Source organism: Polypterus senegalus, chromosome 3, assembly GCF_016835505.1.
Source record: "Polypterus senegalus isolate Bchr_013 chromosome 3, ASM1683550v1, whole genome shotgun sequence".
In the NCBI taxonomy this organism is placed as follows: domain Eukaryota; kingdom Metazoa; phylum Chordata; class Cladistia; order Polypteriformes; family Polypteridae; genus Polypterus; species Polypterus senegalus.
The window spans coordinates 248,755,187-248,777,572 of record NC_053156.1 but is presented as its reverse complement, the minus strand read 5'-3'; the positions used below and the strand labels follow the sequence as shown (position 1 = coordinate 248,777,572).

The 22,386-nt window shown below is 39.1% G+C and overlaps 1 protein-coding gene across 2 annotated transcripts in view; it reads right to left on the bottom strand.

Annotated features, from left to right (window-relative positions):
* The window catches only part of LOC120526046 (hippocalcin-like protein 1), a 172,822-nt gene that overhangs the window by 70,150 nt on the left and 80,286 nt on the right, over window positions 1–22,386 (bottom strand). Inside the window, exon 2 of one of the 2 annotated variants that reach the window (XM_039748894.1) lies at window positions 5,994–6,095. The exons of the other annotated variant lie outside the window; for it this stretch is intronic. The gene's annotated coding sequence lies outside the window, so the exon portion shown is untranslated. The remainder of the gene's footprint in view (window positions 1–5,993; window positions 6,096–22,386) is intronic. 2 annotated transcript variants of the gene reach the window in all.

Sequence of the window (22,386 nt, the reverse complement as noted above, 5' to 3'; positions counted from 1 at the left end):
TTCTTTCGTCGGCATCTTTTCGCATTAAAACTGATTAAGTCAGTGTTTGTGTTTTCTTTAATTTTTCACTTATCTTCAATCTACCTCAAGAATGATTTGTGATATGAAGAGGTACGGGAAGTGACAGTGAAGGTGGTAGGGATGGAAACGACACCCATACACATGCACCCACACAGCCACCTTACTGGCCGCTGCCAAGAGTTGATTCTACAATAAAATAAAACAAAAATAAAAACAGGAATAACCTTGGAGGTAAATTATCACCCAAAAGCGGATAGTAGACGTCACGTAGTATATGTGTATCAGCTCAATAGTTCTAACAGTTTGCGAGCTGCAGGTGATTTAAAATCCTGGACAGACAAATGGAGAGCCACGCTAGCGTATTATATAAGAAGAGGTGTTGAACAGACCATTAAGCGCATAAATTAACACGTTAACTTTTCTAGGCCTAATAATTATACAACATACTAAAAACCCTTTTTTATGAATTTGTTCAGCATTACAAATAAACCTTCAAATAGCACATATCAAGCACATTGAAGTGCTTCTGAGGACGTTGAGGTGATCAGGTGGTTCTTATACTGCTTTGAAACACATAATATTGCATGCATTCTTCTGAGTTTTTGTTTGTTATTTTTGCAATTACATGGTTCACGGGAACAGAGTATATCCTGGCACCAGTGGGAAACAGTCCTAAAGAGGATGCCAGTGCATCGTTCTCCCCTGTCATATACACAAAATCGCACAAAGGTTAAACATTGTCTTATTGAAAATAAGATAAGAGCAAGACTGTTAAAAAAGATGGTATAGTTTATATTGTAGACCTACTGTTTGATTATTGTCAAGCTGAAGGATTCTATAAAACAATTTATAATTAACCGTAAAAGTAATTTGCTCTATGATTTTCAACATTAATCATTGGCTGCATGATTTTATAAATGTTTCTTAAAATTTGTTTGTTTTTACTTCAACCACGTGAATAAGTCCTTCCATATTCCCGGAACTCTTTTTTTGTGAAGAATGAGCAGCTCTAAATTGTCCTGATTTGAGTGTGGGTGGGTATATGCATGACTGTTCAATGGTTGCTCCCTATCCCATCTTTGGTTGGTTCCTGCAGTGGACCCAGAGCTGCTGATGTGGCCTCCATTTTGATATCCATCTTAAAAACTTTATTCTGTATGATTTCAAAAACTAGGAGATCATACTGTCAGAAAAGTTTGAGATCAGTTTTCCTGATTTTTATCACTCAGAATACATGAAAACAACCAGTACACTGTCAACATTTATCTTTACTATATACTCAAATGTAAAGCCTTGGAGATACATTCCTTTAATACAATTTTTGTGAAAGCTACTCTCACCACTTTGTGAAAGTTAAACTTATTTTTGGGTGTGTTCATGAATCTAAAGTAAAACCTGCGCAATCCATGTCAGGTTCATGAAAGACCAGGGCCCAATTCAAGAACTCTAGATCCTCGGCAGGAACCAACCAAAGATGGGACATGAGGCAATTGCTGGGCAGCATTGCATACAGACACATTCATTCAAATCGCTTCCCGGGTCCTCCCTGCGTGGAGTTTGCATGTTCTCCCTGTGTCTGCGTGGGTTTCCTCCGGGGACTCCGGTTTCTTCCCACAGTCCAAAGACATGCAGGTTAGGTGGATTGGCGATTCTAAATTGTCCCTAGTGTGTGCTTGGTGTGTATGTGTGTGTCCTGGAAACCCGAGATTGGTTCCTGCCTTGCACCCTGTGTTGGCTGGGATTGGCTCCAGCAGACCCCCTGTGTTCGGATTCAACGGGTTGGAAAATGGATGGAGGAAGTAAAGGCAGTGGTGAATCTTGTGTTGTGCCAACATGCATGTCATCGGTGATGGATACTCCATTCTCTCATCACTCTGAAGTGTGGACTGCCATCTGCTTCTTGGTGTTAATGCTCAGCTTCTTGGTTTCACTGACATGAGAAACATGCTAGCTGTCTTTGCATGACTGTGTCAGAACTAAATCTCATCATTGTGGGTGATATGGCTTATGATGGTACTATAATCAACAAATTTAAATAAATTCATTAACAAATTTGTAAAAATCTATATAAGAGTCTTTCACAGCAATATAAGTAATTACATTTAAAGGAATATTTTCTAATACAAACAAGAATAAATGCGCATAAAAGAGAACTTTACAGATAATGTCTGATCAGTACAAAAGAGTAACAAAGTTACTACATAAGCTCATTTCAAGATTTTATAGCACAAAGACATACAGGACTGCAAGTCCCAGTGACATTGTAAACAGCAATGAGTGGATACCAACAAGTCCCTTTTTGAAATGAGTAACATAACAATGCTTGAACTTAAAGTTTGATCCTTCCTTCAGGAGTAATTTAAGTTATTTAAAGAGGTCATTCCTCAATTCTGAGGTTTCACAACAAAAAGTAATCAACTTTTACACTTAAATTTATGGGCGGCACAGTGGTAGCACTGCTGCCTTGCAGTTAGGAGACCCGGGTTCACTTCCCAGGTCCTCCCTGCGTGGAGTTTGCATGTTCTCCCCGTGTCTGTGTGGGTTTCCTCCGGACACTCCGGTTTCATCCCACAGTCCAAAGACATGCAGGTTAGGTGGACTGGCGATTCTAAATTGGTCCTAGTGTGTGCTTGGTGTGTGGGTGTATTTGTGTGTGTCCTCAAAATCTTTCCAATCTTTTTTGGGGCTTAGACAGTTTTAAAGTCTTCGAAATATTTGAGCACTAAAACCCTTCTCTACATCAGCAGTGTAAATTGGAATGGCAAGTACAAACTCAATCAACCTGAGAAAAATGGAGAATGCATCCTTATGGTGATGAGAAACAGGATGCTTCTTGGCTCTTACTATTCTCTTCAAACAGAGTGTGTCATGAGCACAGATGATGTTTCTGTGAGGACCAATGTTATTTGAGGGATTTCTTCATAGAGTTTACAAAGAATGGTATTATCATAAACTACCCAAGTTATCTGAGAATATGCACATTTAATTTTGACATTTCTTGTTCAGTAACTGAAAAAAACTGTTTAAAATCCAAACTTAATATAAAAATTCAAACATTATTATATATGTACTTCTGAATTAGTTAATTTCAAGATAATTCAACAATATTTCCATTTACCATAAACTCTTTAAAGCTGTTTTTGTAATAACATGCATTTAAAGTCTAGTTCGTCTGTGAGCCACTTTCTTAAGTCTGTAACATGTGCTAGATTTTATATATGCATCATTAGCTGGTTAAAAGGCTAAAAAAACTGGTTAAATATTACTAAAGAGCAATATTTAATGGATGAGTCAAATTTATTCAAATTTCAAATGTCAGAAATTCATGGTGCTTTAAGTTTACAAAAACAAGGTTTGATGAGTTAGACAATTTACACAGCTTTGCAATTTGCATTCCCTGGGGTTTCCTAAAGATGACTGTGAACAAGCCATAGCCCTAATGAGCTAATTAAGATCGGAGACCTTTGTAAAAGTTACCTGAGACCTCAAATATCTTGGGATGCCCAAACTTTTGCATGGTGCTCCTTTGCTTTTATCACTTTACAATTGTACAAAACAAAAATAATACAGTAATCTTGCATAAAATGCTGAAAAGAGTCATCTTTAGCTTTATGCCTTTTTGGTAATTAGCAAGGATGCCCAAACTTTTGCATGCCACTGTGCTTTTTTTGTGGTACTCACTACTCTTCAGCAAATTGCAGCTTTTTTAGTACAATAAACATGTAATAGACGTTTATTTTTGAATTATGTATCTTAAGGATAATAATGCCAAAATCCCCTTAAGGGGTTAATATCTAAAGAAAACTGTAAACAACATTCAGTATTTTTGTGTTATTAAGATTTAAACATATCATTCTTTAAAAGCTTTTGAGCTGATATCCTGAACACATATTACATTTCATATTACAAATTACATTTCAAGTTTATGGTAGGAATAAATATTTTCCAGATTAAAAGGCTGAACCTAAACTGAAGTATCTAACAGAAATATTGCTTAGTTGTAATCAGTTTTCAAAAATAAAAAACATTAGTTTTTATTGTAATTAGTATGTAGTTAACAGCAAACAAGTAAGAGAAATAATCCTCCAAAATCATTCCCACACCATCAATCACTACTGAGAAACAGTTCTTCTTAATTTGAGGGAAACATTTTAAAAACTGAGGAATTCTGTACGTTCAGGTACTGTTTCACCCTATAGCACCTGGCACAAATACAGTAGGACGGGGAGTTGTCACAGAGTTAAGTACATCTACAGGAAGTCAGCAAATAGGAAATATCTGAACAATAAATGCAGCAATGGCAAAGGTGGGCCGTGTTTCTGACTGCTGCAAAGTGCATTCTGCAAAGATATCACTATGGGAGAGATTTATTGGTGATAAATGAGGAGCTCTGTAATATTCTCCTGAGAAATTAGGGGAAAAGCAATGCAACATATGCCATCCATCCATCCATCCATTATCCAACTTGCTATATCCTAACTACAGGGTCACAGGGGTCTGCTGGAGCCAATCCCAGCCAAACAGGGCGCAAGGCAGGAAACAAACCCCGGGCAGGGTGCCAGCTATGCCACAGTGTGCACACACACACACACTAGGGAGAATTTAGAATTGTCAATGCACCTAACCCACATGTCTTTGGACTGTGGGTGGAAGCCGGAGTAGCCGGAAGAAACCCACACAGACACGGGGAGAACATGCAAACTCCACACAGAGAGGATCCGGGAAGTGAACCTGGGTCTCTTAACTGAGAGGCAGCAGCGCTATCACTGCGCCACCCACAACATATGCCAGAGATGATTAACATAACTCCTCGATATTGACTAAGGGAAAAGCCAAGCTAAGTAAGCAAATATGTAGTAGACTCACATGTCATTATGGGAAAGCATATGTTCCTAGGCCATATAAGCTGGACTAATGTTGTCCATTCAATAGACAGTACTGGAAAGAATACCCAATAGCTAGTAGTTTCCCAACCATATGGTCCCTGACTGGGATGGATGGGACAATTGGGGAGGTTTATTTGACCATGTTAAGTTTATAAAGGGAAAAGAACACCACGGGTACAACATAAGACAGACAACTTTATGTTAGTATTCCCGTAGCTATACAAGATCCAATCGTGATATCCGGATTTGGTCCAGAAGTAAACCCCTGGAGAGGTTTTAAAGCCACCCAATGCAATGGCTGACCTATGAAGAATTAAGAGCTAGTAGAGTGATTTCGTAGAAGGTAGAGAGTGAAGTGCTGAGTGAGAAATGGAAGGTGAAAGTATTTTTTTGGCATGTAGGAGATGGGCTAGTGGGTAAACCACATTACTTGACATAAAGGCTAAGCAACATCTTACATAAAATTATATATGTGCAGTAGATTTGGTTAAAGGCATCAAGCCAAATAATAAGTAATAACTAGAGCCAGACCCAAACAGAACCATTAGGTTTTCCTTTATGCTCAGTATTTTGTGTTTTTCCTAGTGACTCTCCCTAATGTGTGTTTAACAGTATGGGCAACTCTAGATCAGTTCTATTATCTTAGTCTTTTTCTTTACATTTACATTTATCTATTAGGCTGACTTAAAAAAAATGATGATACAATTGGTTACATTTCTTTTGGTTTTTCAGTTGGAGCACGGGCAGGTGTAGTGGCCTGCTCAAGGTCACACAGTGTCATTAGAAGGATTTGAACCCACAACCTCAGGGATTGAAGTCCAAAGCCTTAACCACTATACCAAACTGCATGTGTTTTACACTACTTAATTTATCTTGTTTTTTAAGGCTAACCTATTTAACTTTCTACTCATAGATAATGGTTATTTAAGTATTTTTTTAGTTTGATTCATTTTTACAAAAGAACATATTAAGAACTTGAAATATCTAAAGAATGATTTTTAAGACTAAAACAGATTTTCAGTTAAGGCAACTTAAAATGCAGGTATTTGTTTTTTTTTCATTACAAATGCAGAAAAAGATTGTTACCCAATGTGTGGTGTTGGCTCTCTTTGTAGGGCAAGTTTAACTTTGGTTTTGTCAGTATTTCTCCTTGTTTCTACAGTAATCCAAAGGGTCAAAACTTTAAAACTGAAAAAGAAAAAAAATATTTTTTCTTAAACATCCACATATTACCACAAGAAATGTATTAAAAATTATTTATTATACTTTCTGTCTAAGTTACTGTATAACATACTGTACAATAGTAAAGTAGATTGTACCATATTTTTATTGTGAGTGTGGCTAATTCTGTTAGCAGTGCCTACGCATATTATTTTTGAGAAAGTGCATTTGGAATATGAATGAACAAATGAGTGAATCAACAATTAAGGAGGATGTCATCTTACCTTACCACATGGTCACTCAATTAAGAAACTTTTTTTATTTAACCTTTCATGTTTAACTGTATTTTTTGCCTAAAATACTGCACTTTTTGATTGCCCTTTTTATGGTATCTTAAATAAGGTCATGACCACTGTATTACCGTAGCATTTCCCTATACTTACCCTTTACCTGTTTTCCCTTAAGGGTAAGTTTTCATCAAGTTTGTTATCAGGTTCGTCAACTGTTGCACTTTAAGATGAACAACACATATAGGGTGGTCCAGATCTAATTATGCAATTTTCATTATGCAATAACTTTACATTACACTAAGTTTATTACATAGAAAAATCACCCGAAAAATCACGGACCCTCGAGAAGTGTTAAAACTCACGATATGAAGAATCATCTTCACGCTGAACTGGAATCGACCCCGCATAAATAAAAGTCATCCAGACATCTGTATCTGCATAATTAGATCTGGACCACCCTGTACATAGCTATATGCATATACACAAACCCTAACCACAACAGTGTCCCATGAATGACAAACACATGCTGATTAACCTCTAGCACTTTAAACAACACAAATGCTTTAGGAACACAGCCTGTCACTCAGCACTTCAAGAGACTTATTAATCGGCATGAACAACATACAATGTTTTAATGATATCTCAGACCTACAGTGCATCTGGGAAGTATTCACAGCGCATCACTTTTTCCACATTTTGTTATGTTACAGCCTTATTCCAAAATGGATTAAATTCATTTTTTTCCTCAGAATTCTACACACAACACCCCATAATGACAACATGAAAAATGTTTGAGGTTTTTGCAAATTTATTAAAAATAAAAAAATTGAGAAAGCATATGTACATAAGTATTCATAGCCTTTGCCATGAAGCTCAAAATTGAGCTCAGATGCATCCTGTTTCCCCTGATCATCCTTGAGATGTTTCTGCAGCTTAATTGGAGTCCACCTGTGGTAAATTCAGTTGATTGGACATGATTTGGAAAGGCACACACCTGTCTATATAAGGTCCCACAGTTGACAGTTCATGTCAGAGCACAAAGCAAGCATGAAGTCAAAGGAATTGTCTGTAGACCTCCGACACAGGATTGTCTCGAGGCACAAATCTGGGGAAGGTTACAGAAAAATTTCTGCTGCTTTGAAGGTCCCAGTAAGCACAGTGGCCTCCATCATCTGTAAGTGGAAGAAGTTCAAAACCACCAGGACTCTTCCTAGAGCTGGCCGCCCATCTAAACTGAGTGATCGGGGGAGAACGGCCTTAGTCAGGGAGGTCACCAAGAACCCGATGGTCACTCTGTCAGAGCTCCAGAGTCCTCTGTGGAGAAAGTAGAACCTTCCAGAAGGACAACCATCTCTGCAGCAATCCACCAATCATGCCTGTATAGTACAGTGGTCAGACAGATGCCACTCCTTAGGAAAAGGCACATGGCAGCCTGCCTGGAGTTTGCCAAAAGGCACCTGAAGGACTCTCAGACCATGAGAAACAAAATTCTCTGGTCTAATGAGACAAAGATTGAACTCTTTGGTGTGAATGCCAGGCGTCATGTTTGGAGGAAACCAGGCACCGCTCATCACCAGGCCAATACCATCCCTACAGTGAAGCATGGTGGTGGCAGCATCATGCTGTGGGGATGTTTTTCAGCGGCAGGAACTGGGAAACTAGTCAGGATAAAGGGAAAGATGACTGCAGCAATGTACAGACACATCCTGGATGAAAACCTGCTCCAGAGCGCTCATGACCTCAGACTGGGGCGACGGTTCATCTTTCAGCAGGACAACAACCCTAAGCACACAGCCAAGATATCAAAGGAGTGGCTTCAGGACAACTCTGTGAATGTTCTTGAGTGGCCCAGCCAGAGCCCAGACTTGAATCCGATTGAACATCTCTGGAGAGATCTTAAAATGGCTGTGCACCGACGCTTCCCATCCAACCTGATAGAGCTTGAGAGGTGCTGCAAAGAGGAGTGGGCGAAACTGCCCAAGTATAGGTGTGCCAAGCTTGTGGTATCATATTCAAAAAGACTTGAGGCTGTAATTGCTGCCAAAGGTGCATCAACAAAGTACTGAGCAAAGGCTGTGAATACGTACAGTATGTACATGTGATTTCTCAGTTTTTTTATCTATACTAATAAAAGGCAAAGCCCTAACTGACTGACTGACTCACTCACTCATCACTAATTCTCCAACTTCCCGTGTAGCTAGAAGACTGAAATTTGGCAGGCTCATTCCTTACAGCTTACTTCCAAAAGTTAAGCAGGTTTCAGTTAGAAATTCTACACGTAACGGTCATAATGGTCGACAATGTCCGCCATATTAAACTTTCTTATTTATGGTCCCATCTTCACGAAATTTGGGATGTGGCTTCCCTGCACTAACTGAAACTGATGTACGTACTTATTTTGGTGGTATGACATACTTATTTCGGTGGTATGACACAACTGTCAGCCGCCATATTGAACTTTCCAATGGTCTTTGTTACCTATGGGCCCATCTTCAAGAAATTTGGTATGCAGGTTCCCAACGCTAACTGAATCCTTACGTATATATATACGTCCATAGCCTGCATCTCGGTCACCGTGTGAGGCGGCGTTGGGTCCCCCATCCCCACGCCTCCCACGTTGTTGGCTGCCTGCCTATACAATATCAGGCTCACTGTTGATATCCGGAGGAACATTGTGTTTTATGTACTGAATGACTGATGACGGTACAGGAGATAATTATACTACACAGGAGCACTAGAAGAGTGAAATGCTTAAGCCCTTCACCTATGCTTCTGCATGTGAGTTGATGGCTGCCACTGAATTGTTTGGTTGTCGCTTTCAAGTGTACTGAAATGGCCAAATATTTCACACCTTTGGACAACCACCAATGCCTCTTAAACATCTTAGATTCACAGGTGGCGATTTGAGTAGTGGACACTTTGATGTTTATGAATGTTTAAACTCTCAAAAGCTGGATGCGAAAGTTATCGATGAAACTGGTTGTATGCTTACAACGCTTGACAGATACTGAATGTCACTTCAACACAACAAGTCCTGCAAATACTAACGTAAATGAAACAAACCATGAAGCTCAAACAGATTATGACAGCAGCAATCCAAGCTGTGAGAAAACAGTAAAAAGGAGGCGTGTCCGACGTCGTGGTACATTTTCTGATGAAGCTAGATGGAAACAACTTTGGGACGCTGCCGCTAAATACATGCAGGAAAATCCATAAATTCATAGAGATGCTGTCGCTAAATACTCGCAGGCAAATCCACAAGTTCATAGAGACACTGTCGTTAAATACTCGCAGGAAAATCCACAAGTTCATAGAGACGCTGTCGCTAAATACTCGCAGGCAAATCCACAAGTTCATAGAGACACTGTCGCTAAATACTCGCAGAAAAATGCACAAGTTAATAGACACGCTGCCGCTAAATACCCACAGGCAATTCCACAAGTTCATAGACACGCTGCCACTAAATATCCACAGGCAAGTCCACAATTTAATACCAGGAATGCCTGTTAAACATCCGATTTGGGTAGTGAACACTTGATGAATGAAACCTGTTATCTTTACAACGGTTGACAAACACGGAATGTAACTTGAACACAACACTTCCTCCAAATACGAACCTGATTGAAAGAAATCATGATAATCAAATCCTTGATGACAGCAACACTCATAATAGTGACAAAACAATTGACAATCATGTTACGTTATTTTTAAAATGTTTCCTTTTCTTTTTCATAACTTCTCTAACTCACTACTTCTCCGCTGCGAAGCTCGGGTATTTTGCTAGTTTATTATAAAGTTTCATGCCGTGGTTTCAAAACACATGATAGTTGCATGCACCTGATTGCCTGGCTGGCAATATGATGGATGAATTTTGCTCAAACTCTTTAATCTATCTTTTCCCAGATAATAAAGTTTTTTGATATTGCCTCATGTCCTCCCAGGCTGTAAACCAAATTGTTGTCCCAGATGTTCATCCATAAAGTAATCAACAGCCTGAGGCATGGCTCAGTCTTCCTTTCCCAGGCTGTAATACCAATTTAGCACTATACTATGAACAATTGTTATAAAAGTGAGGTGTAAGGGAAGAGGATATGTCTTTTTATTCCTACATCTGAATTTATCTTGTTGGGATTGAGGAAAATACAATACAGAGAATAATTTGTAGATTTTATACACCATAACAACCACAAATGAATATGTAAATATTAGAATAGCAAAATAAAGAAGCACAAAATTATTATAAATTAAATTATGGGTTGGTAAACAATAAATATTGTACAACTGTCCAACAGCAGGAAAGCAGTAATATATCAAACAAAAAAACGATAAACTTAAAAATGTGTTAACACTTCTATTAATAAGAGCGTTATACTAGTAATCTAATAAAAACCAAAGAATGTTTTGCAAAGGAAAATGAATACAAAAGACATACAGGCTCCTCAAGGCTAAAATGACAAATGCCAGTAAATGATTCTCTTTTCTCACATACCAGAAACTAGCAATTATGTTTCAAATAATAGATTCTCCATTCTCAAGAAACTAATTTCATATACTGATAACTTCAATGCAAAATTACACTCAAAGTTTGTACTAACTTCAACTGAGATTTTTGCACTTACTGAGATTGAGAGAATACCACAAACTGTCTCAAATATAGGTAAACCAGCTGGGTGCCTCCATTTAATAAATAGAATTAAACAAAAACCATGTACTGTGGCACAAACACAAACGATAGCAGAATAGCTCAACAAATAATGGTTTTCTTAAGTATGAGAGAAACAGATAACTTGTTGGAGCTAGCTCCAGGCTGAGTTCCAGGTCAAAATCAGAAGTTATCCTCTAGCGAATGTTGGATTTTGAAAAGCCTCAAACAGAAAAAGTGCAGCCAGCTCTGGGCACTGCAGCCAGGTAAGTTGACCGTAATGGTGAGTTGTTGGTGAAAAAGGACAAGACAGTATGTGTGCCCCCTTTTGTCTTGGAGTGGTACCACTTACCTCAGCAGAACCAGAAAGGTAATCTCCAGGCACAAGTGTGACAATATATATATATTTTGTCAGGGTTGCCTGGGATCACGTGGGGGCTGCCACCCTGGTTGCTTTGGGGGCCACGGGTTGAGGGCTTGGAAGCCCAACCCTGTAGGGGCCCTTGGTCACCGCCATGGGGTGCCCCGATGCCTTGGGAGCCCTGGACCACAGCACTTCCGCCACACCAGAAAGTGCTGGGGGGAACAGAAGCAGGGACACCTGCAGTGCTTCCGGGAGTGCAGCCAGCACTTCTGCCACACTGGGGCGTGTTGGCAGGTGATGGCCAGGGAGCACCTGGTGCACATCCGGGTGTGGATAAAAGGGGCCGTCTCCCTTCATTCGAGGCTGGAGTCAGGTGGAAGCAGGATGAAGCAGAGGAGAGTGTGGAGGCGGCCCGAAGAAGAAGGCATTGTGTGGCCAGGACTTTGTGGGGTTTGTGTGTGCACTGATTTTTGTAAATAGACATGTGGTGGTGGAAAAACAACATGTCTGCCTGTCTGTGCCCGGGTAACGTTCACTATATATATATATATATATATATATATATATATATATATATACATATATATATATATATACACACAGTGGAACCTCGGTTCACAAACGTCTCGGTACACGTAAAGTTCACCAAACTTTTGCCTCGTTTCCCGACCACACACTTGGTATACAAACAAGCCAGTTTCCCTTTCAGTTTGTACGTGTTCAGTCTCTCCCGGTGCATTTCCTGTGAAGCGAGCGAGCAAGAGAGAGAGAGAGCACGACACACACACACAAACGTGCGAGAAAGACACATTCTCAAACATTCTTTGGACAGATGAAACCAAGATCATCCAGAATGATGGCAAGAAAAAAAGTATGGAGAAGACGTGGAACAGCTCATTATCCAAAGTATACCACATCATCTGTAAAACAAGGTGGAGGCAGGGGGATTATTTGGGCGTGCATGGCTGCCAGTGGCACTGGGACAATAGTGTTTATTGATGATGTAACACAGGACAGAAGCAGCCAAATGAATTCTGAGGTGTTCAGAGACATACTGTCTGATCAAATCCAGCTAAATGCAGTCAAACTGATTGGGCAGTGTTTTATGATACATCTGGACAATGACCCAAAACATATAGCCAAAGCAACCCAGGAGTTTATTAAAGCAAAGAAGTGGAAAATTCTTGAATGGCCAAGTCAGTCCCCTGATCTTAACCCAATTGAGCATGAATTTCACTTGTTGAAGACTAAACTTTGGACAGAAAGGCCCACAAACAGCAACTGAAAGCCGCTGCAGTAAAGGCCTGGCAGAGCATTAAAAAGGAGGAAACCCAGCATCTGGTGATGTCCATGAGTTTCAAGACTTCAGGCTGTCATTGCCAGCAAAGGGTTTTCAACCAAGTATTAGAAATGAACATTTTATTTCCAGTTATTTAATTTGTCCAATTACTTTTGAGCCCCTGAATGAAAGGAATTGTGTTAAAAAATACTTTAGTTCCCTCACATTTTTATGCAATCTGTTTGTTTAACACACTGAATTAAAGCTGAACGTCTGCACTTCAACTGCATCTGAGTTGTTTCATTTAAAATTCATTATGGTAATGTACAGAACCAAAATTAGAAAAAAGTTGTCTCTGTCCAAATATTTATGGACCTAACTGTATTTTCTCTCACACACACACACACAGATACAGTGTCATGGGGCAGATGTAGCCTATCATAGCAATCATTGGGCACAAGACTAAAACAGCAAAAGGACAGGGCAACAGACTACAGCAGGGAAAACATACACACCATCCCACACACGCACAGGTCAATTTAATAAAACCACTTGACGTAACCTGCATCTCTTTGGACTTTGGACTCTTTGGACTGTTGGAGGAAACCAGAGCACCCACAGAAAACCAAAATGATACAGGTGAACATGCAAACTCCATGCAGAGAACTCCAGGGACACAAACCTTGGTCTCTGCCACCACACCACCTATATATATTACAATTCATTCAATAGTAATTTTGGCAAAAACTAAGTATACTTAAGAAATCTGACGAGAGACTGAGCTAGCAATAAACAGTTCCTTTGTTTGAACTATAAATGAGACAATACATTGTTTGGCAAAAAACAACAAAAAACACACACATATACACAGTGTTTACTCGTTACTTCAACCAAAACTTGGTAAATTTCCTTCTCATCAGTAGTCAACTAGTAAGTGAATGTCTAAACAGATTCAGAATTGATTGTGTTCTAGGCATCTCCCTTTTCTTCTATCCTAGCCAGCTAAACTTGATTAAATGTAATACTGCTAGGTTTTCTACAAGATATTTATAACTTTATAAATTTTCCCTTTTATTATTACTTGAAAAATCACATTAAGAGCAGTGGTGGGCAGTGTTTTTTGACAGCAACAAAGAACCTGGGTTTGATTCCTAGCCCCATCACTTTTTGTGTAGAGCTGCCGTGTTCTGTTTATGTACAAATGGCTTTAATGTGTAGCCTGGTATAATTAAACGGGTGTGTAAGAGGCATGCTGTTTCCCATGGTTGCTGATTTCTTTCGCTTGTTGGAGATTTTGCTATGGTTCGCTCTAGCTCGTAACAGTCCAATAGTGGAACAAGCAAGTGAAAAAAAGGCACAGAATTAAGGATGCTGGCAAAAGACTGAAAAATATTAAAGAAAAGGAAAACTTAACATTTAAAATAAGGTTCAATTCTATCACAAATATAAACTGAAAAGTATATATGCAAGGTTTTTTTTTTAATAAAAGTCTCAGAAGTAACTGGTCACTGTAGTTACTTGAGTCACACAGTACTACTGGCAAGGTTAATTGTTCCTTCTACCAAGTATATTCTAATATGTCTTTCAAGTCTTAATCCCTAAGCAGCAGTGGTAGTGAGAGGACTATTATCTGATTTCCCAATGGTAAATGATGTCAAATCACCACCTGCCACAACCACACTGATGTAACATCTTACCTGGAATTCTTCACATAATAATATTGCAGGGAAATCAAAACTTATAGACAATGTGGTGTTCACAATGAATTAAAAATAATACCAGAATTGTTTAATATATAAACCTATTTCCTGTAAACACTAATTAAACTAGGTAAAACATTCACAATGCTTACCTTACTTGTTAAACCACTTTTGTAGTAAATAACATTATGTCTCCATAATTGCCATAGTCTCAGAGGTAGCCTTTCAAATTGGGAAACAGGTTATAGTGGCATAGGGTCAGGTGTGAAGAATACAGTGGATGCTTCATCTCTTCAAATCCGCAGCTTTGCTGAGCAGCCTTTACAAGCCATGAAGTGCTGCAAACACCAAAGCAAATCATTGCAATACTAAGTGATTATGTAGGCCTCCTGAGGCATATTATCATTATGGACTGCATCTTCAATATCATAAAATATTGTGCACATAGTCTTGTTGGCACTAGCTTGGGCTTTGAACTTCTCTGGTGTTAGAGATTACCTTGTGTTCAATCTATGACTTACTCCAGCTTAATGCTTTTGAATTAAATCAATAAATACAACACTACTCTGCACTTGCTTCTTTATTCACATTCCATGAAATGCACACAAACAGACACCAATGCATGTATACTGACATCACATTTCAATACACAACATCCACCTTCATATGGCCATGAACACTTGGTAACACTACAGTAACACATTAACAACACCAGCTTGCTTTACTTCCACTTTTTTTTCCCCAAACATCTATGTAGTTGAATTCACTTAGTGGAGCACTGCTGACCTGAGAGGCTATGGAAAGTCTGGCCTTGCAATTAGCAGATATCCATGGCATGATTTTATATATTATTCAGCAGCCCTATCGATACCTGGCCACCAAGTACTGCTTGGTGCCAATTATACCCAAGTGTCCCCATGCACTAAGGCTAACGTTTAAGGGTGAAGTGACTCAGGTAACACAATACGCATTCCTTTTAACATTAACTGACCAATTGTACACAGCTCACTATCTACTGAACCATTTGTCTTACACTCATCAAAGTAGCTACATTGAATAGCACAACTTACTTCTCTCAACTCGCTGTCCGTGGCTGATTCTCTTTACACTATTTTAAATGCTTGTGGTGAAAATTTCACTGCCAAAAACCTCACACACTACACTGTATATATTGTATATGTCCTTTTCAATCTCTACTCTACCCAGACCCGAAAGAGGTTGTTCTGCCTGCATTTGGTTTTGAACACTGGCTATAAATTGTTTCTAACTGTATGTGGTCTGTGACCAAATCAAACCTGCAGTCATAAACAAAGAGGTGAGGCCTTTCACATGCACAGAGACTAAAGCCAACTCCTTCTGCTCAATTTGTGAATACCTCCATTCACACTTGGGTAGCATTCGACTCACAGAGCATATAGAAATCATCTCTCCCTTCTGTTTCTGCACCTAGCACTCTAATACAGTACTAGCATAGGTAGAATGCCCAGAGGGGACTGGGCGGTATCATGGTCTGGAATCCCTACAGATTTTATTTTTCTCCAGCCGTCTGGAGTTTTTTTGTTTTTTCTGTCCCCCCTGGCCATTGAACCTTACTCTTACTCGATGTTAATGTTGATTTATTTTTTTATAATTATGTCTTTCATTTTTCTATTCTTTAATATGTAAAGCACTTTGAGCTACTGTTTGTATGAAAATGTGCTATATAAATAAATGTTGTTGTTGTTGTTGTAGCATCTGCTGTTATTTTAGTAGAGGCTTCTTTGTCAAAATAAGCTTAAATTCCAGTTTCTGGTTTAACACCTGAGAAGTTTGTTTTTGTTCAGTTCTAAATATAAACTTTGTATCTTTCTTTGTAAACCTCCTCAGTGGTCCAAAAATGGTAGCATACAGCAGGATGAATCTGCTGATTTATCATACTAGTCCCAGGACACTTTACTTTGAATATGTCATTCTGCTCCCTGACCTCCAGTAGTAGGGCCAAAACGATTCTGAGACTGCAGAATGCCCATAAGCACTAGTCTGTCCACACTGACAGTTTTTCCCATTCAAGGTAAGTGCACAATTTAGCAGACTTTTTAGAACAGCATGTAGTCTCTAAATACAGGTCTTCTCACTTCGTGCATGAACAAAAAATATCAGAAATATTCTTGACCATTTCAATGCCATTGTGCACACCACTGTGACACCTCTAGATGATTGGCTGTTATTGAGGATACACTACTTAAGGTCAATCATGTTGAAAGCTACAGAGCCATTCACACCCTGCAACGGCTCATCCACACATGGCAATGGTTATCACCTATATATAATGCTGCATTTATCTTTGTTTTGGGTAGTATGGCCAAAAACCAATTTCAAAATATAACTTAAAATTTTGACAGTTTTGGTGCATACCATTATGATGCATTGGTACATACACACTGTTGACGATGGCCCAGACACACACAGACGGACATCTTAAGTTCACCCAACACACGTTTATTTACAGGAATATGTACAATAATTACGTCAGTGCACGTCCCAGTGCCTCTTGCACCGTTCCCCTAAATGTCCTGGCGTCACAGTTCCAAAGCCTTTCTCCTGGCCGCCTCCAGCTCTGTCCACTTCCACCCGAAATCCACCAATGACTGGAGGGAGGTGGCCCCTTAAAAAGGAACCCGGATGGGCTCCAGCTGCTTCCCGGCACTCCTCTGAAGACACGCCCCAGTGTGGCGGAAATGCCGGTGTCCCCTGTCTTCTTCCCCCCAGCACTTCCTGGTGTGGCGGAAGTGCTGGGCTCCAGACTTCTACAGGCACCGGGCGCCACCTGGCGGTGGCCACGGGTCCCTACAGGGCTGGGCTTCCAAGCCCTTTACCCGAGGCCCCCAACATAAGCAGGGCAGACACCCCCTCGCGGTCTGGAAGTGGCACAAGCCCTCCTCCGGTCCTCCTGGGCGATGCTCAAACACTTATAGTATAATGTATTGATATATACTGTACTTTACAAAAACAAACTTGTTTCTTGTTATAATTAATGTACAGTAATCTATCTAAATTAAATAATAAAGCCAAAAGAATTTAAAAGATAAACAGAAGGTATTGTTTAATGATATCTGTTTTGAACACTAAGGACAATCACATCTTGTCTGGTTGTTCGCTCATCACAGAAAAAATAGCTGAACTAGGTCCACTTTAAAATTTATGCTATATGGCATTTCAAACATTTAATCCGGGAAGGGGGTTGTAACAAAGGAGCCCAATTAGCTATGCATTATCACAAAATGGCTGAGTCAATCTTGAAGTGAAGTTTTACAAAGCTGAATCATCTTTAAACTGTAATGGGAGGAGCAAAAATACATCAACCAAAATGGGCTACATCAAAATTCAGGAAATTTTGCAGGCTTATTATTGTTATAACAACTTCAAATCTGAACTTTAAGGCCTTTCAAAACTTCCATTGAGAACTGGAAGTTGTAATTGTGGGGGGTTGAAATGTTTTACAGGCTTGGACCTGCTTACAGTGAAAGGTACATTCCACTTCAAATAGTATATTTACATGCACACACATAACTGGGTTAAGGTGAATAACCCTATTAAGCTAGAAACCTGATTTGTCAGTAATCTGCATTTACTTACACATGTAATCTGTGAAAAAAAAAAATTAAAAGAATTAAACGTCATCATTAATAACCGTGAATCAGAACATAAAGTAATTTTCTTGTGTTTTATAAATATTCTTTGTGAAACTGACATTTTATTTATAGGGTTACTGGATTGCTTATAGCACACTCTTTTCTGCATAGCTGTGGGACCAAGCCCTGAAAAGGACACAGTACATGTGATTTTTCTTGCCTTACACTCAGTACTGCTGAAATAATAACAATACAAGTACTTTTACTTCAATAAAATATGTTTCAAGTTACTCGTTGCTTTAAAAAGTAATTGAGCTATATAACGCATGTTACTTTTAACATGTTATCCTACTTCTCTTGAGATTGTGTTGCTGAATTTAGCACTGTACATTCAGCTCATCAACACAAAATTAGTTATTTCTGAAATACTGCAACAGATTATTTCAGCCAGGAGAAGGAATAAATGGATCGCATGAACATTTTCTTTTAAAAATGTATTTTGTGGATGCCTGTACCCATGAAAACATGTGTAAGGAAATATACATGAACAGACTACAAAATCTTTAATAATTACCCAATTAAGGTGTTTATATGGCCATGTAATGGGATTATTCTTGGATAAATCTATCTCAGGTCTCTCAGAGGCCAATAACCTGATTTCTCTATTGAGATTAAGGGTCTACATGGCATTAGGGCTGCAATGATTAGTCGACGTAATCGACGACGGTCCAGTCACAAAGAACCACATTGGTTTTTGTAACTGCAATGCACTACATGAACGCAGAATCGTTTGTTATTGTTTGTCAAGTCTGCACACAGTCCTAACAATGCAAGCATCCTGGAGCTGTGATGCCGCCATCTCGAGAGGCAATTTTTACCAAGTAAAGTTAGTGTTGCATGTTAACGTTGATGTTTGTACTATAATGTGTATATCAAGGTTTTGACAATGATAGTTAACCCTTAAACCGACACATACTTAGGGGTTAATGCACCCCTGGACGCCAAATATTTTTTAGCTGCACTTTTTAAGTAAATGTAACAAATCACAAAGTAAATGTGAAATTTTAATGGAACATTTTTTTTCATGCAAAGAGCATCACAATTACTGCAACACTGATCATTTTACACACTGCAACTGTAAAAACTATAGAAAAAACTACTGCAATAAATCTATTTATTATATGTTCAAGGTGCAACTGAAACCATTGATGAAATTCAGTAAATCGCCAACGGCGCTTTAACCTGCTGCACGCAAACACACAGAGGTAAACGCTGATGATTGCAGGCAGGTCTAGTGCCCAGAGACAGTGGTGCTGCAGTTCTGCATGGGCCGGCAGCAGTCGTGAACTGGCTGCTCAACAAATATACGGTACTGACTGATCAGCTCCGGCGTGCTGCCAAATTGCTCTGTGAAGCAAATATAGCCGGTTGCGGGGTTCAATGAATGTACGTTGCCGATTATACTTGCCCCCTGCATGCTGGCAAATTGCACTGAGACATGACTATAGCCGGTTGCAGCATTCAATGAATATACATCGCCGAATATACTCGGCTCTGGCGTACCGGCAAAATGTACTGAGAAACACGTTTAGCCAGTTGCGGAGTTCAATGAATGTATGTCACCGCATATATTCGGCTTTGGCGTGCTTCCAAATTGCACTGGAAACCGACTCTAGCCAGTTGCGGCATTCAACGAATGTACTTTTCTGAATATAATTGGCTCCGGCGTGCTGGCAGTAATTCGCTTGTTACATTTTTTAGTCCGTTATTGTTTTATTTTGGCATAATATAATACATGATGTGATAAATTACAACACATTTTCTTCAGTGTGTGACGATTAAAACATCTTTCTCTGTCTGCAAAATCATTCTTGTTGATGCCAGCTACCTCTACTCCCTCTGAGCGTCTCTTCTCAGTAGCTGGGAACATTGTCTCAAGACTATGTGCATTTTAGTTTGTATTGTTTAATGTATTTCTTTTTTATTGTGATGGTCACAGTAATATAAAACATCTGATTATTTTCAAATTCATATGTTTCACTGGTTGTTATTTTAATTTGATTATTATTAATTTTAATCATGTTAAGGCAGAGACATCAGGGTGACATTCATAGGTGGACAAACTTGAGCAGATGAGGCAAGACATGCACTGGAGCCTAGAACAGGATGTGCAATCACAGGTCGCAGGCATCAAAATAATGATAAATAGCATGAAATAATTGTGACTAATCGAAAAAAAATTGAACAATTAGTCAAACACGTTTGCAAACAATATGACCGGGAGGGTTAGCCTTCCATTTCTAACCAAGCAGCGGAGTCTTCAGTCAACTCCTCCCCGTCTGCCATGCCTCCGCTTTGGCCTGTTCTCAGAAGAGCTTCCAATCGGGGGCCGGCCTGGCGTCGAGTCAGCATAGCATGCTAGCTCAGGGTGGAATTCCAGCGAGATCGGGTTGAAAAGTCCGATATAGCTGTGCTCTCTCAGTTGTAATAATGCCACCCAATTATAAAGAACGTTTGCAGAGTGTGTCTTAACTCGACACAAAAAAGTAAAAAGGAGAAAAGAAAAAAGAAATAACCTGACTCGGACAGCTCCACAATGTCGCCCTCTGGGGAGTGCCATTGTTAGTATAAACTGCTTTCTCAACTTAACCCATTATACAAACATATCTAGACAATGCGTGGTACTTTGGCTTGTGATTAATATAATTAACAAGTTGGCAGATCTTACCTATCGAAATTCTTGTTAATGCTCTTCTGCTCTGATAGACTCAAATGCAGATATTCTCTTGTCTTTAGCCAATAAAAGTTCAGCTTTTCTCTATTCTCTATCTCCCTTCCTTGTTTCATTTATTCACTCAGTACCTTACTTGTTTGCTCATGAAGCCAATGCCAAGCAAAGAAAGCTTGAGACAGAGCTTCCTTTTGTCCATACTTCCATTTTGGATCAACTCACTAATATGGCTGAACCACACTGTAATTTTGGTAATTGTCTTAAAGGGGTAGACTCACTTATACTAAGTCCACATACAAGTCCATAAACAAAGACAGCACCTAAGCAATGAATACACAAAATCGGACCTCCCATGTCCTCTTGCAAGCATATTTTGGGTATTATGCTTGAATGTTTTTATAGGCTGTCCACTAATTTTTACCATACTGGTTAAATAATTTTCTCAAAATTCATACCAAGAGTGAAATTTCAACTTATATGCTGGATCAACCAGTATACTGCCCACTACTAATTCACCTGTCTCATTTCCCAACATAATTTAATGTCCTTGCCAGAACTGGAGATTAGCACAAAAGGGTTCACCAACTTAGTTACATCATTCATTGTTCTATGATGTCCAGTTCTAATAGCTTTTTGATTTTAGCCTCAACTATCTCTCTAAGATAAAGTGGTTTTGTAAACTAATTTGCTTTGAGTTGAGCTTATCCACTTCTCTCAACACAGCAGGAGAGTGTTGTTTGAATCTGTATTATCATGTATGCCACTATGCTCTGTCCACTGCAAATTTAAGCTCATCTTTTTCTGACAGTGGTCTCCCTGCCTAGTAATAGATCATCCTCACCACATATTATTGAGGATTTAGAATGAGTGCTGCACCTTCCTCTGTTCACTTCATATGTTACACTGATGCACAGGTGTACAGTGATCTCTCTGTCCTTGTGGAATGACATTTAACTTAGTTAACCAGTAGCAGGTCCTATGTTGCTTCAATAACACTGGCTGTTGCACCTGATTCAACTAATATTTTCAAACTGCCCCCTCCAAATGTGAATAAAATTTTATTTGGGCCACTGTCTTTTACAACAAATGTATAGTCAATTCTTTCTAGGTTTAAATCAACACACTTAAATAACAGTTTGTGTTTTTGTACATTTGGACATTTCCCTACCATTGTTTTTGTTGTATTGTCTGCATGATGTATCCTTTGTAAAGCGATCTTCCTGACAACATCAGTAGCATACTTATTTTTTCTTCATATCTTTCTTCTCCTGACATTACTAATACTTACTCTCCATTCTTGTAGCACCATGTGTCGTTTTCTTCTCTCTTTTTAGAATAATTTTCAACAAACATGTAAGACAACTGTAGTTTCACTTGCCTACATTGTGCAGCTATCTCAAGTGACCATGCTAACATGAGCCCTACTAAGCCTTCTTGCAGCAATTTCCTCCGCAGATACTCCAAACAGCAGTTGCTTAATATGGTATTTGTTATCTGATTGTGTCTATCTCTCTAAAAGAAACAAACAGTCTTTAATGAATTGTTAAATTGTTGGATGGCCTCACCTTGTTTTTATTACAAAAGAAAGTTAGCCTTGCAATTTCAGTGTTCACATGTGGCATGAAATATACAGTCAATGTAGCAACTGTGTTGTTGTAATATGTCAACTGTCATGTGTTTTCAAGAGCAGAAAATACATCC